This window comes from Balaenoptera borealis (genome assembly GCF_965194805.1).
Source record: "Balaenoptera borealis genome assembly, chromosome: 7".
Taxonomy (NCBI): domain Eukaryota; kingdom Metazoa; phylum Chordata; class Mammalia; order Artiodactyla; family Balaenopteridae; genus Balaenoptera; species Balaenoptera borealis.
The window spans coordinates 17,642,107-17,656,038 of NC_138864.1; the positions used below are offsets into that span (position 1 = coordinate 17,642,107).

The 13,932-nt window shown below is 44.3% G+C and overlaps 1 pseudogene across 1 annotated transcript; it reads left to right on the top strand.

Annotated features, from left to right (window-relative positions):
- Positions 1–8,652: 8,652 nt before the first annotated feature.
- Positions 8,653–13,711, top strand: LOC309632379 (ADP-ribosylation factor-like protein 6-interacting protein 1 pseudogene; annotated as a pseudogene). The gene has a single exon. The product of its transcript is annotated as an ADP-ribosylation factor-like protein 6-interacting protein 1 pseudogene (transcript).
- The last annotated feature ends 221 nt before the right edge of the window (positions 13,712–13,932 follow it).

Sequence of the window (13,932 nt, forward strand, 5' to 3'; positions counted from 1 at the left end):
CCTGGTCTGGGAAGATCCCACATGCCGCGGAGCAGCTAGGCCCGTGAGCCACAATTATTGAGCCTGCGCGTCTGGAGCCTGTGCTCCGCAACGAGAGAGGCCGCGATAGTGAGAGGCCCGCGCACCGCGATGAAGAGTGGCCCCCGCTTGCCGCAAATGGAGAGAGCCCTCGCACAGAAACGAAGACCCAACACAGCCATAAATAAATAAATAAATAAATAAAATTAAAAAAAAAAAAAGACTACACACCACCATCACACCTAAAAATATTAAATATTAAAAATAATTCCTTAACATCATTAGATTTCCAGTCAGTGGTCACATTTCCAATTGTCTCATAAATGTCATTCTTTTTGCTTTTAACAATTTGCTTGAATTGTAATCTAAACAAAGTCCACATAATGAAATTGGTTTCTGTGTCTTTTGATCTACAGGTTCAATCCTCCGGACCTTCCTCCCTCTCTCTCTCTCTCTCTTTTTCTTACTATTTATTTGTTGAAGGAATTTCCCCATGGGGTTTTGATGTGTGGCCAATCTGGGAATCAGGACTGCTCTGAAGCACCCTCAGGAGCCACCCAGAAGGAGAAAGGCTGGAGCAATCAGTGCTCTGGACCCCTCACCTTTGTTTATGAAACCTGTACCCCTCCTTCTCCATGTCACCTGCAAACCGTTTAATAACATCGCATTTTTGGCTCTTGTTCACCTTGAGATTTAAAAAAAAAAATCATTAGTTCTGCTTTCATATGTGTGCATGATTTCTTTTCCTCTCCTTACAATATATGTGTCTATCCTTCTTGAGCATCATCTTTTTGGGGGTTGGGGAGCCTCTCTGTTCTAAATTATAGTTCTACGAGCATGGCGCTGGGCACCTCAGTCAGGATCCAAGAACAATCCCATTAGGTTTTTCCAAATCATTTGGAGGAAGAAGGTGTCTCCTATGGCCCTTCATCCAAGGGTTTTCTTGTCTTATGTAGGATCACATTTTGAAAACTTATTAGTTAAGTTGTCAAGTAGCAAGAAGACAATATATTTATAAGAACTACTAGTTCCATATTCTCAGTAAATTAAGAAGACATCCAAGTGTCTTAGCTTTTGTGGCGTGTAGTGGAGTAAAATCAGGCGGGAGGCAGCTTGGGTAAACGCTGGAGGTGGCCTAGTGAGCATGACTTGGGATAAGTTGCCCAAATAACTTACTGTCCCAAATAGGACCGTTCTGAGAATGGAATGGTTGCTATTAGTAACTGCACTGGACAGACAGATTGACGCAGAAATTCTCCTGGTTAAAATGGCATGTGTGGTCTCCCAGGTTGCAGCCAGACAGACTCAAATCCCAGCTCCATCTCTGACAAGTTCCCAGCTTCTCTGAGTCTTGGTTTCCTTATGCCTGTAAGTGATTACCAGGCAAAGTAGGAAAACACATACAAAACACCTAGCACTGCGCATTGAGTGTGTTGAATGCTCAACAGTGTTTTTATTTTGTAAATCAGGTCATCATTTTTCTACTGGGAGATTCTGTAGGTATTTGTCCACTCTACCAGTGGGGCTGGGGGCAGCCAGAGTATGTCACATGACAGTCTCCGGTATCCAGCGTTGGGGGCCTGAGGTGCACCCACAGTGAGAGATCCACTTTCTTTGTCCTTGATCTATCTGCTTTGTAATACTTCTATGCTTTGAAAAATATGATTTAACTCACAGATCAGTCGGATCTATAAAATATTAAGAAGGACGTGGAGCTCTACAGCCCACGATTCCTCTGACCAGGGCCCCATGGACCCGGCTCCTGGCCTGCCGCTCCCAGGCCTTCTCCTCTGTCTATTATATTCTGAGTATCAAGAACCATCATGCATTGTTGACATGATGGGGCAAAGGAAACAAAAGATTAATTAGAAAATGGTCCTTGCTTTGTTCCTCCCAAATGAAAGAAGCCGATTTCAAGCAGTCTAAATGAAGCCTGCATTTCCCAAAGCCCATTGAGAAGACAGTGCAAAGAAAAATAGGGTGCAAACAATTGCAAAGGAATCAGTCATAATAAAATCTATTTATTTATGGCCCTTACTCTATGTGCCAGGCATTGTCCTAAATATAAAAATAAATAGGTAACATTTCTTTCATTAGGAATGGTTATCTTCATCGAGTCATTCTGCAAATAAATTTAAGATAGCCAGGTCACAGGCACTTACAGATTTGTGAAATGGATAACTGTTAAACGAGAAATCATCGCTTACCACAATTATTGACAGTCCTGGGATGTACGAAGGTGTGAGACTTAGTGTCTGTTCTTAAGGGGCTTATAATTCAAGCAAGATAACAAATTTGTCCATTAAAAAAAAAAGAAAAAAACCCCCAAAAAACCCAAACGACTGAAATTGCACAGGCTAAGTGCCCATCATGTGAGTTCAGAGAACAGAGCAAGTATCGAGCGCTGGGCAAGCATGGGCGCTTCGGGGAAGGGGTGGGAGGTGATGGGAACCAGGAGGGACCCGGTGAGAAGAGCGGGCGCTCCTGGCAATGGGCCCAGCTCCCGCAGAGCCAGGCAGGTGGCTGCACGGGCGCACCAGGCGCTGGAAGAGGCTGAGGGCAGTGGAGGGAGGAGGGAGATGGCTGAAGAGTAGACAGAGCACCCAGGCTGAGAAGACCAAAAGAGGGCCTTGAGCACGAGGGTGCGGAGAGCAGAGGGTTCTGTTAGGAAGGTGCGCTTGCTGGTGCTTTGCAAAGTGGACTGGATCAGGGAGAAACCAGAATCATGAAGACCAGATCAGGGAAAAGGGGGGGCCAGACCAGCTGGGAGAATGGAGGAAAGTTCCAGGCCCCTCGGACGTGGAGCTCTACAGCCCACGATTCCTCTGACCAGGGCCCCGGGGACCCGGCTCCTGGCCTGCCGCTCCCGGGGACAAGGCTTTTTCCCAGGGTAAATCCTCCAGGAACCGCAATCAGTCAGTTCATCAGTGCGGGGCCCCGTGCTTCCTTCCAACCATTTTCTCCCTCCCTCTTTCCCTTTCTCTTTAGAATTCTCTCTCCATTTTGGATGGGATAACTTAGTCAGCTTTTAATACATTATTTTGTTCCTCAGTTTAATCGATTTGTTAAACTCTTCATTTGATGTGCGTTTTCAGCCGCCTGGGTAGTGGTATAATGCTGAATCTTGAATTCCCCTGCCATGTGTGTGTGTGTGTGGTGCAGCCGGGGTTGGCATTAGTGTTTTGGTCTTTTTAGACCGCTGGGGAGGATGTTTAGCATTCAGGAGCTCATCCCAGTATGTTGGGATGTTGATAAATCTGCTTCCCGAGCTATTACACATCTAAGAATTCCCACCTCTGTCCCCCTGCAGAGCTAGGTCTTTCAAAGAAGTGTTTTTCAAATTCTTCTGACCTTGCCCCATAGTAAGAAATACTTTTAACAACCCAAGTCAACACATACATACATACATACAAAAATATATATGCGAATAAATCTCTCTCTTCTCTCTATATCTATTTACCTATGTCTGTATGTAACTCTATGTACGCCTATATGTATATAATTTAAACAGAAGCCCTCTTTTTTTTTCTTTACAAAATTCTGGTTACAAACTACTAAACCAATATAACAATCATTCAAAACATGGTTATTGTATCCTTCCCCAATCTGGGCATGTGGGCCCACCTGAATCTTCATTAGGAACCACAGAAAGGTCCAGAAGGTGCAGCCTCTTGAGTGCCAAGGCCACCTTGTCTTCTATGACTGCTTATCTCCCTCATTTACAAAATGTACCAGATTCATTCCTGGTGGAATGGAGAAAGGATTGGGGGCCTTTTCAGACTAGAGATAAAAGGGTATAAGCACCTAGCCCAGGGATGAATAAATGGGATTTGGACAACCCATCATAGGGTCAAAGAGGAAGGTCTTACTGCTAACTATTGACTGGGGAGAAGGCCTCCTACCCCTGTTCCTTCCCAGTCACCTCTGTTTTAAGATGATTTCCCCCAGGTAGGCTGATCTAGTTCCTTGATCAAGCAGAACTGGTTGGAGAGAGGTCCCACATTGCTCCTAAAATCTAACCTTCGATCATTTCCATGGAATGTCTAGACTGGGGTGTGCTTTAGGGCCCCTTCTTTGTATTGCTGACAGGGAGATGGGTTTTGTAAGCACTGCATGAGTCACAGCTCAGTGTCAGGGCTAGACATTGGAAAGAATCTGGACTCTCTGATACGCTTTCTTAAAAAAAAGTTGTATATTCCATCCCCACCCAGAACACAGGGCATGGGGTAAAGTGGTGTTTATTTTAAAATTAGAATACCAGGACCATACCCTCCTGGGAACAATGAGCTCTTATAGGCAGGCTGGGTTTCTTCCTCCTCTGTTGTGACACTTTAGATTATTTCAATCCACGCCCGAGTTGTAGAGGCAGGTTGGCAAGGAGATTTTTCTAAAGGTTTTTTCTCCTGGCTTAGAGCCAAAGGTTTCGTCCTCTGACCTTTTGATTCCCGTTCTGCATCTAATCCATGTCAGGTCACCACAAGTAAAAACTAAAAGGAGGTTAAGTGGAAAAACCAAAAGCCAAAATCCCAGCAAGCACAAAGCCCCAAGCCTGCGGGCTCAGTTTTAGAAGCTCATCATTTTGAAATAGTGGGATCGCTGGGCTAAAAGACTAGTTCTCGTTTACCACCCCCCCCACCCCCATTTGTTTGGTGACTGCTTTGTTTCTAGCTGCAGCAGGGAGGTCAGAGCAAGCCAGGAAAATGAATGGAATCAGCCTCCTGCCGGGCAGCCTGGAGCGGGCGGGTGTTACGGATCAGCATAAAGCCAGCTCCCTTTCCTGGGCTGGGGCCGATGTAACTCACTGGAGTGGCAAATTACATCAGACCTACAGCTGTAACCCGACATTATGATTAATTTGATCAGTAATTTCTCCTGTTTTTCATTTTAATCGGTGTGACTATTCTGCTGTGGCAGGTCTTTCAGATCTAATTAAGATAAATTTCCGAGTAAAAGACTTGGCAGACTTTCCGAGTCAAATCCAGGCATCAAGTGTGAAGACCTGCCGTCCCAGTCAATCACCTTTGGGGAGGGCCGTGCGGCGTCCAGCCATCACCCATTCACACTTAAGCAAATTCATAATCTCCAGCACTGCTTAGTCATTCTCTCAAAACGTCCCAGGCAGAAAAGGAAAGAAACGAAAGCCCCAGACAATGTCATTTCTCCCTCTGTGCTCACACGCCACTGATTTGCCCAGACTACATGGATAACCCTGTAGGTGGACCCTTGGCTGAATCCCTGAGTTGGTGTTTCTGAAAAAGATTTTAAATATATATGTGCATATGTATGTACCAAAGAAACACAGAGATGTCTACACACAAATATGGAACACGCATACATATAACTCTGAAGATTTAAAGTCTACAGGGACTTCCCTGGCGGTCTAGTGGTTAAGACTCCTCACTTCCACCGCAGGGGGCGTGCGTTCAATCCCTGGTTGGGGAACTCAGATCTGGCATGCCACGCAGTGCGGCCAAAAAAGAAAAACAAAACAAAAACAAGATTTAAAGTCTACATACACACACAGAGTCTAATGCAAGCCCACAGCCAGCCATGTGTTGGATGCACATTGGCAGGGTTTAAGGGTGTATTTTCCCCATTTGTTTTCTTTTAGGTCAACCCATGCATTCATATATGCGTCCTAAGGCTAGTGGCTGATATTTGTACAAGTTCAGGTAGGTCTCTGTTCCTTGAAGATGAAGATGTTAATGAGCAGGACCTGCCTGTTCGATCAGGCAGACATTGGGCTGGTGTCAAGGATGTGCCTCAGTTACTGGAAATACAAGATGACACAGGAAATACAAAACGACAGGCAAGAACTTCAGAAGGGTGGATGTTTTTGAAGACTTATCTCGCATTTACGAAGAAAACACTGCCTCACCATGAGGGCACAGCTCCCAATTATCATAAAGCAAATTCTCCATTCTAACAGGAATGGCCATCTCGGAAAACAAACGTGGCTGGAGTGAAGATGCTGAATTTGAACGTCATTTTGTACACATTCCCACACCCCTGATTAAGAGCGTCGAGAAGTTTTACGAGCTGCACTATAGGATTTTTCAACAGCAACTACATTCTGACTCTGTGTCTGAATGATTTTTGCCACCTGTTTTGCATGTAGCTTGGCTTTTGCGCTTGAAAAAGTGTATTGAAATGATGACGGAAGAGGAGACTCCCTCCCCCTCTTCTGAGGCAGACAGTCTCAAGGGCACTTTCATGGCTGCGTGAAAGACGGTGGCAGGAAAGTAGGTAGCTGTGATCTTTGTATCTGGTTATGTAGCAAGGCGACCTAGGGTCTAAAAACTGGAGTAAGACCTTCTGACTTCTCACAGAGATCCTGTCGGCTATCTCAGCTCTAAGGTAGTTAGTGGCCACAGACAACTTGCATCTCTTCGTACTTGAGTTTCAATTTGGTGGAAATGCTTTCAACAAATCTAGTGTATTTACTAAATAAAGAGAAGATGTGGCTGAGTTCTCACCCCCAACCTCAGAGTTACTGGTTCTTGAGCCGTGTAAGATCAAGACTGAGATCAGGAAGAAAGACCAAGACAAGAACGTAAGAGTCTTTCTGCCACCAGGGCATCTACCTCCATCTTCATCTGCAAGGAGAGAAATCATTATGTGATTTAAGTGAGATCTCTTTTGAAAGATGGACATGCCACAGTGAGAAAAAGACTACAAAGAGGCAGATTCGCACAGTGGACAAGGTTTTAGGTCAGGTAGACCTCGGTTTGAATCTCGCCTCTCATAGGTCCTTCCCCCTAACTTCCTCATCTGTGAAATGGCGCTAGTGGGGCCTCAAAAGTTCACGGAGTAGAGCTTTGCTACTCAAGATGTGGGCGAGGGACCAAGATATGGCATCAGCATCACCTGGGAGCTGGTTGGAAATGCAGACTCTGGGGTGGGCTCTTTGCCCCAGAGCTACCGAATCAGAGTCTACATTTGTCAAGGTCCCAGGGGGATTCATATGTAATGAAAGCTTGAAAAGTCCTAGTATAGATTAGATGAGTCAACATTTTAACAGCAGTTGGAACATCTAACAAGCTCTCAATCAGCAGCAGTTGTTCTTGTTAGGAGAGAATGTTAAACATTCTGAAAGGATTCTGCATTTCCCCTGTTACAATTTGAGTATCAGATGTGAATCACCAGGTTTGAGATTCTTCTGCAAATACTGGCTAATAACCCAACTTCAGAATTGGGAAGAGGCTCTAGTGTAGTGGATAACTATATATATATATATACACATACAGATATGGTTGTTTTCATTCCATGATGGGCTGTGAATCTGGGGAGGGGCAGGGCAGAAGTAACACGGGTTCATTCTTTTGAGAAATGAAGACCTAGTTTTTTTTGTATCACAGAAGCAAAGTTAGGGCCAACTCATGCAGCCAACAGATCTGGTAAAAAGCATTTTGTATAAACAAGAGGTAGGAATTTGCTCTTTTAGAAATGAACAATTGGGAGCCTATTTATTGATATAAGACCACAGGCAGTTGTCCTGAACCCTGGCCCCAGACTGGAATCTCCTGGGGAACTTAAAAAAAAACGCTCTTACCCACGCTTCGCCCCGCTCAGGTTCAATCAGAATCTCTGGGTGGGACCCAGGCATCGGTATTCTTAAAAAACTCCTCAGGTAATCCCAATGTGCATCCAATGCAGAGAGCCACTGGCATTGAGTTTGGAAATTGTCTTTTGGGAAAGAAAGTAAAGGAGGGAACAAAATACAGGGGGTGGTGTGGGCACGGCCCCAGCTATTTGTAGATGGCGTGGCTTGGGTGAGTCCGAAAGAGGGAGGGAGTCAAGCAAGGCAGTGAGATGATGGGCCCCTGGGGCCTAGAAAATATTTGGTTATACGGGGTCTTTCTGGTATGAAGACCCCCACTTCATCACTTAAGGAGAGTTACTAGCAATGAAAATGGTGTGCAGGTTGTACCTTGAAGATGCTTAAAATGAATCCACTGTGATTGTTACATGCAGGGAGCTTGGAAAATACCCCATCTTGGCTTTCCGCCTTTAATAACTTTCTGCCTTGTCCAGGTTGGTTCCAAGGACCATTTGGTTTTTGCCCTAAATTGTTCAAATTCCTTCCATGGGGTGCAGAATACTGCAGGTGATAACTACTCCAAAGAATGTTACTTTTTAGAACCTTAGACAAGAGCACAAGATTATTTTCCCTCTGATTTAAAATATAGACATTTCCAAGCCAGCCAGGCTCAGGAGACCTTTCCTTGGGGGAAGTGAGAGGATTTCTCTGAAATCTTATCCTCTCTGAAGCCTTCAGCATTGCTTTGCTCTCTTTAAATGCCACATTCATAACCTCCCAGTGCAAAGGACAAAGAGTTCAACAAAGAGCAGCCAGCCTCTGGGAGGGTATGGAGTCCAGCTGAGAAAAAGAAGGAGATCCCTAACTTTACTTCCTTTTTATGTCAGTTAAATATTTTCTGGTGTAGAAAACTAAGTGGTGGCACCAGGCGGATCCCTGTCAAATGACAGTTCAGACAAAATGTATCGGGTTGGAAAGGTTGCATTGATTGGAGCCCAACTGGGCCTTCAGACACTAGTTCCCAGAAGAGAGCTGTCAGCATACAAATGCACCACTGCGTTCATCTGTGGCCTTGCAGGCATCCCCACTGTGTGGCTGACAGCACGGGACTGCCCTTCCCCGCGGATGGCCACTCTCAGGGGCATCTGAACTTTGGCCACATGGGCTCCTCTTATGCATGAAAAAAGAGACTCTGGAACTGGTCTTCTCAATATGGCGCCTTTCTCTATCTTATCTCTGCACTCTTAGGGCCCCAGCACTGGCGTCTGAAGCCAGAATGCCCAATTTACTTCTCAACAGTGGGGGATGAAAGAGAAGGAAAACACCAGTGCCTTGGAGGGTCTTTTTTTTTTTTTTTTTCTTTTAAATAGGAAACAGAAAAAGAGCCAGGATAAGAGCTTTGTAACTATGAGAATGCCCCACAGACAAGGGGTTTTGACAGCCTGGTACCCTAGAGGACTTAGTCCTGGCTACAGATTTTAGACTGACTTGACCTGTTGTTTGGAATCCAACCCCTCTTAAAACACAGGGGTGGAGATCGAGATTGTCAGGGTATTGGGGGCTCTCCTGACTCCTGGAAGTTCCTCAGTCACAAGCAGGAAGGGTGGAGATGAGGGGAGGGGAGGGTGTGCCTTCCCCCTGGCCTATTGATTCCATGGGTTTGCCAGGGGCTATATGGTCCAGTAGTACCCTGCTCTCACTTCTCCAGGTCCTGGCATGGGGAGGCGTGATTCCAGGTGCAGTGGTGTGTGAACAGGAGAAGTGATGGGCAGTGAAGAAGAGGAGAGGGGAGGAAGGACCATCTGAAGGAGAAGGTCTCCAAGACCTCAGCCGCCATGAGGGGCACCCAAGCCAGACCCTCTTTCGTTTTTTTGACTCAATGGTTTTGCTTGCTGCCAACTGTAAGGACCATCCTTGGTTTCGGCTTTCCCTGCTCTTACTTTGGTTTTGAGTCTTTCCTTCTCTTCTTTCCCCTATCCTTCTATACTTTCTCTTCTCCACTGTCTAATCCATTGGATTAGATTTGTGGATTTTTCCATGATGTTCTAGGTAAGGAAATGCAAGGTTATTTTAGTTGTGCGGATTGTACAATAGAGAAGGAAGCCTTAGAGCAGAGCTTGCTGAAGGAATTTCCCGTGGGATATTAATCAGTGTTATATGGGAAAAAAAAGGTTCAGTAGTTACATAAGTTTGGGAATTTCTTGGTTAAATAATGTTAACTAGACATCTTTACTACAGGATGTCTTTTAGCTTTTAGTATTCTAATATTCATCAAGATATACCCAGGAGGCTAGGGTTGTCGTGAGTGGCTCTGAGGAAGGCCAGTTTTGGGGGCGTCTTGGGCTCGCTGAGGGGGCACCTTGGGAACGATGGCAGAAGGAGATAATCGCAGCACCAACCTGCTGGCTGCAGAGACTGCAAGTCTGGAAGAGCAGCTTCAAGGATGGGGAGAAGTGATGCTAATGGCAGATAAAGTCCTCCGATGGGAAAGGGCCTGGTTTCCACCTGCCATCATGGGTGTGGTTTCTTTGGTGTTTCTGACTATCTCCTATCTAGATCCATCCGTTCTGTCAGGTGTTTCCTGTTTTGTTGTGTTTCTGTGCTTGGCTGACTACCTTGTTCCCATTCTAGCGCCTAGAATTTTTGGCTCCAATAAATGGACCACTGAGCAACAGCAGAGATTCCATGGAATTTGCAGCAACCTAGTAAAAACTCGACGCAGAGCTGTGGGCTGGTGGAAATGCCTCTTTACGCTAAAGGAAGAAAAGCCTAAAACGTACTTCATGACCATGATCATTTCTCTTGCTGAGGTTGCTTGGGTGGGACAGCAAGTCCACAACATCTGTCTCTCCTGCCTGATAGTGACTTTTTTACTCTTGCTTCCTGGACTAAACCAACACGGAATCATTTCGAAGCACATGGGAATGGCCAAAAGAGAGAGAAACAAGCTTCTCAAACAAAAAGAAAAGAAAAATGAATCATGCATCTGCTTTATTCAGTGTGATTAATGGCGTATACGTTGTCCTTGGGGACAGTGTCTGTTATGCCGTCTGGATACTAAAACGTTACAGATGTAGCTCTTTGCTGTCCCTCATTCTGCCCTTAGTTAGTAGAAATTCCGACTTGCCAAGTAAGGCTTTATGCCCAGTGTCTTCATGGGTGTGTTGTCATCAGCTGGCCTTAACATGGACAACTCATTCATCATTACCACTTGCCTTGGTTTTTCTCACCCACGGTTAACTGAACTCTTCCTTTTAAAATAATATAGTGGTGAACTTCATCCTTTAGTACAGCTAACAGTGGCTTGGGAGAACTGTGCAAGTTGATCTTCGCTTTAGCTGGATACAAGATCGTGGTCTGTGGCTACAGGAAGCTGGTTCCACTGTCTGCTTCCACACTCTGCTTAAACAACTGCCTGGCTTCGTGAATACAGAAACCAAGGTTACCACTTCTGATGAAGAGACCAGTTAAGATTCATTCCTCATTCTGTTTCGATACTGTGGGAGAAGAATCCTCGTGGAATAAAATGAAACTGATTTCATGGCCTAGGATGTGTTGGCTCCTCCCTTGTGCAGAATTTAGCAACTTGTTGGAAACATTGATCCTTCCTCCCAAATGGGGAATCGGACAGGCTTAGAACTCTTGTTCCCTTGCACTTAAACTTGAAGTTAGTATATCCTTAAAGGCTTTTTAGTAGCAGGCTTACACAAGATGGTATTTAGGATTTTTAGCATACTTTTAATTTCAGATTTTCAGCTAACTGAAACTAAAGTACAGAATAGGTTAAGAGTCATGTCTACGACCTTCACTCCAAGACCAGCCAACAAAGAACAAAACTCATCCTGTGTTTAGTCAAGATTCATTTCAGTAGAAAATCATACTAGTTTTTTCAAGACCAGACTAAGCCTTTAAAGGTAAGCCTTGAGATTCTCATTTTATGGTAACACTGGCTGCTTTTGGTCCCAATAGATGGAGTAGTTGAAATCTGTAGGAATGAACCTCTGAGGGCTGGAAATGTGACATATTTGGGAACAGTTCTTAAACTGATTAACTAGCTGTAATATACTTTTGTGAATTTATTGCTCTGATGCTGTAAAACCTGGACCTTGTGGTATATCTGATCCTAAATAAGTGTTGTTTTCTCCCCTTCAATATTGCTGTAAACAGTGGCACTCATGTAGCATATGTTTGACTTTTCTTTTTTAAGGTTTTGTATACAAACTACCGTAATTTACATGTGTTGCCTCATCGTAAATAAGCTTGTCTTCCTATCTGGATTTTTGTGTGTATGTGTGTTCTACCAATTAACTACTTTTGCAGTTTTAATCCTGTATTATTTCTTCTACTTTGTTTTGTGTAAAAGGGGAAAAATGAAAAAGCTGGAATCCCCCCCCCCAAAAAAAAGATATACCCAGGAGCAGCATACACTGTGCAACAGCTATCTATCTATCTATCTATCTATCTATCTATCTATCTATCTATCTATCTATCATCTATCTATCATCTATCTATCTATCACTATCCATCCATCCATCCATCCATCCAACCATCTACCTATTTACCAACTATGGAATCCATTTTCAATAAAATCTCTTTGCACTAGCATTTTGTGGAAGACATTTTGAGAAATGTTGCCTTAGAAAATGCTGGAAGCCAAATAAGGAAAAGAAAAATTTCACCAACAACCCAAATGAACATTGCAGAGAGGGTAAAATATAAACGGAGGTGCTCTGAGGTCTAACAACGACGCTGAGGAAGCTGTTTCAACTTTCTAACACTCTTATTTCCTTGAATCTGAATGAAGATGATTTTTGCCTCTTCTGGGCTGTTAGGAGGAGAAAATGAGAGGCTGAAGTCCTTAGAGAGTATAAGATACCGTTGAAAAATGCTAATGATTATTAGAACTGTGAACCCATGAGGCCAAATGCATGAAATAATGTATATAAAAATGCACTTTGTAAATTTCAAAACACACTGCAAATATTAGTCGAATAGCATCAGGAGTATCTCTTGAGTCCTGCATATGTGTCGTGGGTAACGGTGTTTTACCTACATAGTTCTTTCTTCCCGCATGATTCAAACCACCTTATTTGTGTTATTTCATAAATAGACTGTAAAGCTGGAACGGACTTAAAGATTATCTACTATAAACTTTCCATGTAATAAGTGACACACCGAGTCCCAGAGATTAGGTGACTTGCCCAAGGTCACACAGCTAGTGAGGGGCAGAACCAGCAACACCAAGATTCTTCCTGTTTACTCACACACTAAAAAGCACAACTTTGGGAATTTAGAAGGAAATAGGAGATTTTGGTTCTTATTTATATTGATGAAGAAAGTGAGGTTCTGTGGGTTGAAGTGAGAATCCTTTAATCTCCACACGTCTCCTAGGCCTTTGTGCAGCCCTGACCTGTATGGCATGAGCTCTACCCTCCCTCTGCTAAGTCCCCCTCCTCGGAAATCCTCCAAACCTCTCTGACGCGACAAAACTCACGTGTCATTATTAGCCGCATTCTAGCTTGTAAGGGGTTTCACGTAGCGTACCGTGCATAATTTTGTGGTGTACATGTGCATTATAAATCCCATGACTATTTGCTTTTTGTTCAACTTCAAGTGGGTCTCTGTCTCACAGTCCTCCTTGGATTATAATATCTATAGTCAAGGAAGGCAAAGAGGCAGGCAGGATATTGATGTTTTTTGTGGGCCAGCTATTAGGAACTGAATTAGATACTCTCATACAAACCATCTCATTTAATCCTCACATCGACCCTCCAACCAATGAGGAAACTGAGGCTCAGAAGGATGGGTTGACCTCACCTAACTGCCCACAGAACCAGCATCTGAGCCCAGGTCTGTCTTGCTTCTAAAGACCATGCTTGGTACTTCCCTGGCGGTACAGTGGTTAAGAGTCCGCCCTGCAATGTGGGGGACACATGTTCGATCCCTGGTCGGGGAACTAGGATCCCACATGCTGTGGGGCAGCTGAGCCCATGCACCGCAACTACTGAGCACATGAGCCACAGCTACAGAGGCCGCATGCCACAACTACTGAGTCCTCACACCACAACTAGAGAGAAGCCTGCGCCACAACAAAGAGCCTGCACACTGCAACTAAGACCTGAGGCAGCCAAAAATAAATAAATAAATACTAAAAAAGAAAAAAAAAAGATCATGCTTGCCCTATGGTATTATGCTGTTCTGCAAACCTTCCTTAAGGCCAGAGTGCACCCCATAGGTGCTTAATAAATGCAGATAATGGCAAAAGTGCTTTCTTTACAATCTGGAGAATATTCACTTGTAAGCCCATACTTTGGGAGTCAATTTAAAAGCCTGTGGACTTTTAAAAACTACAATGAGATGTCACCTCACACCAA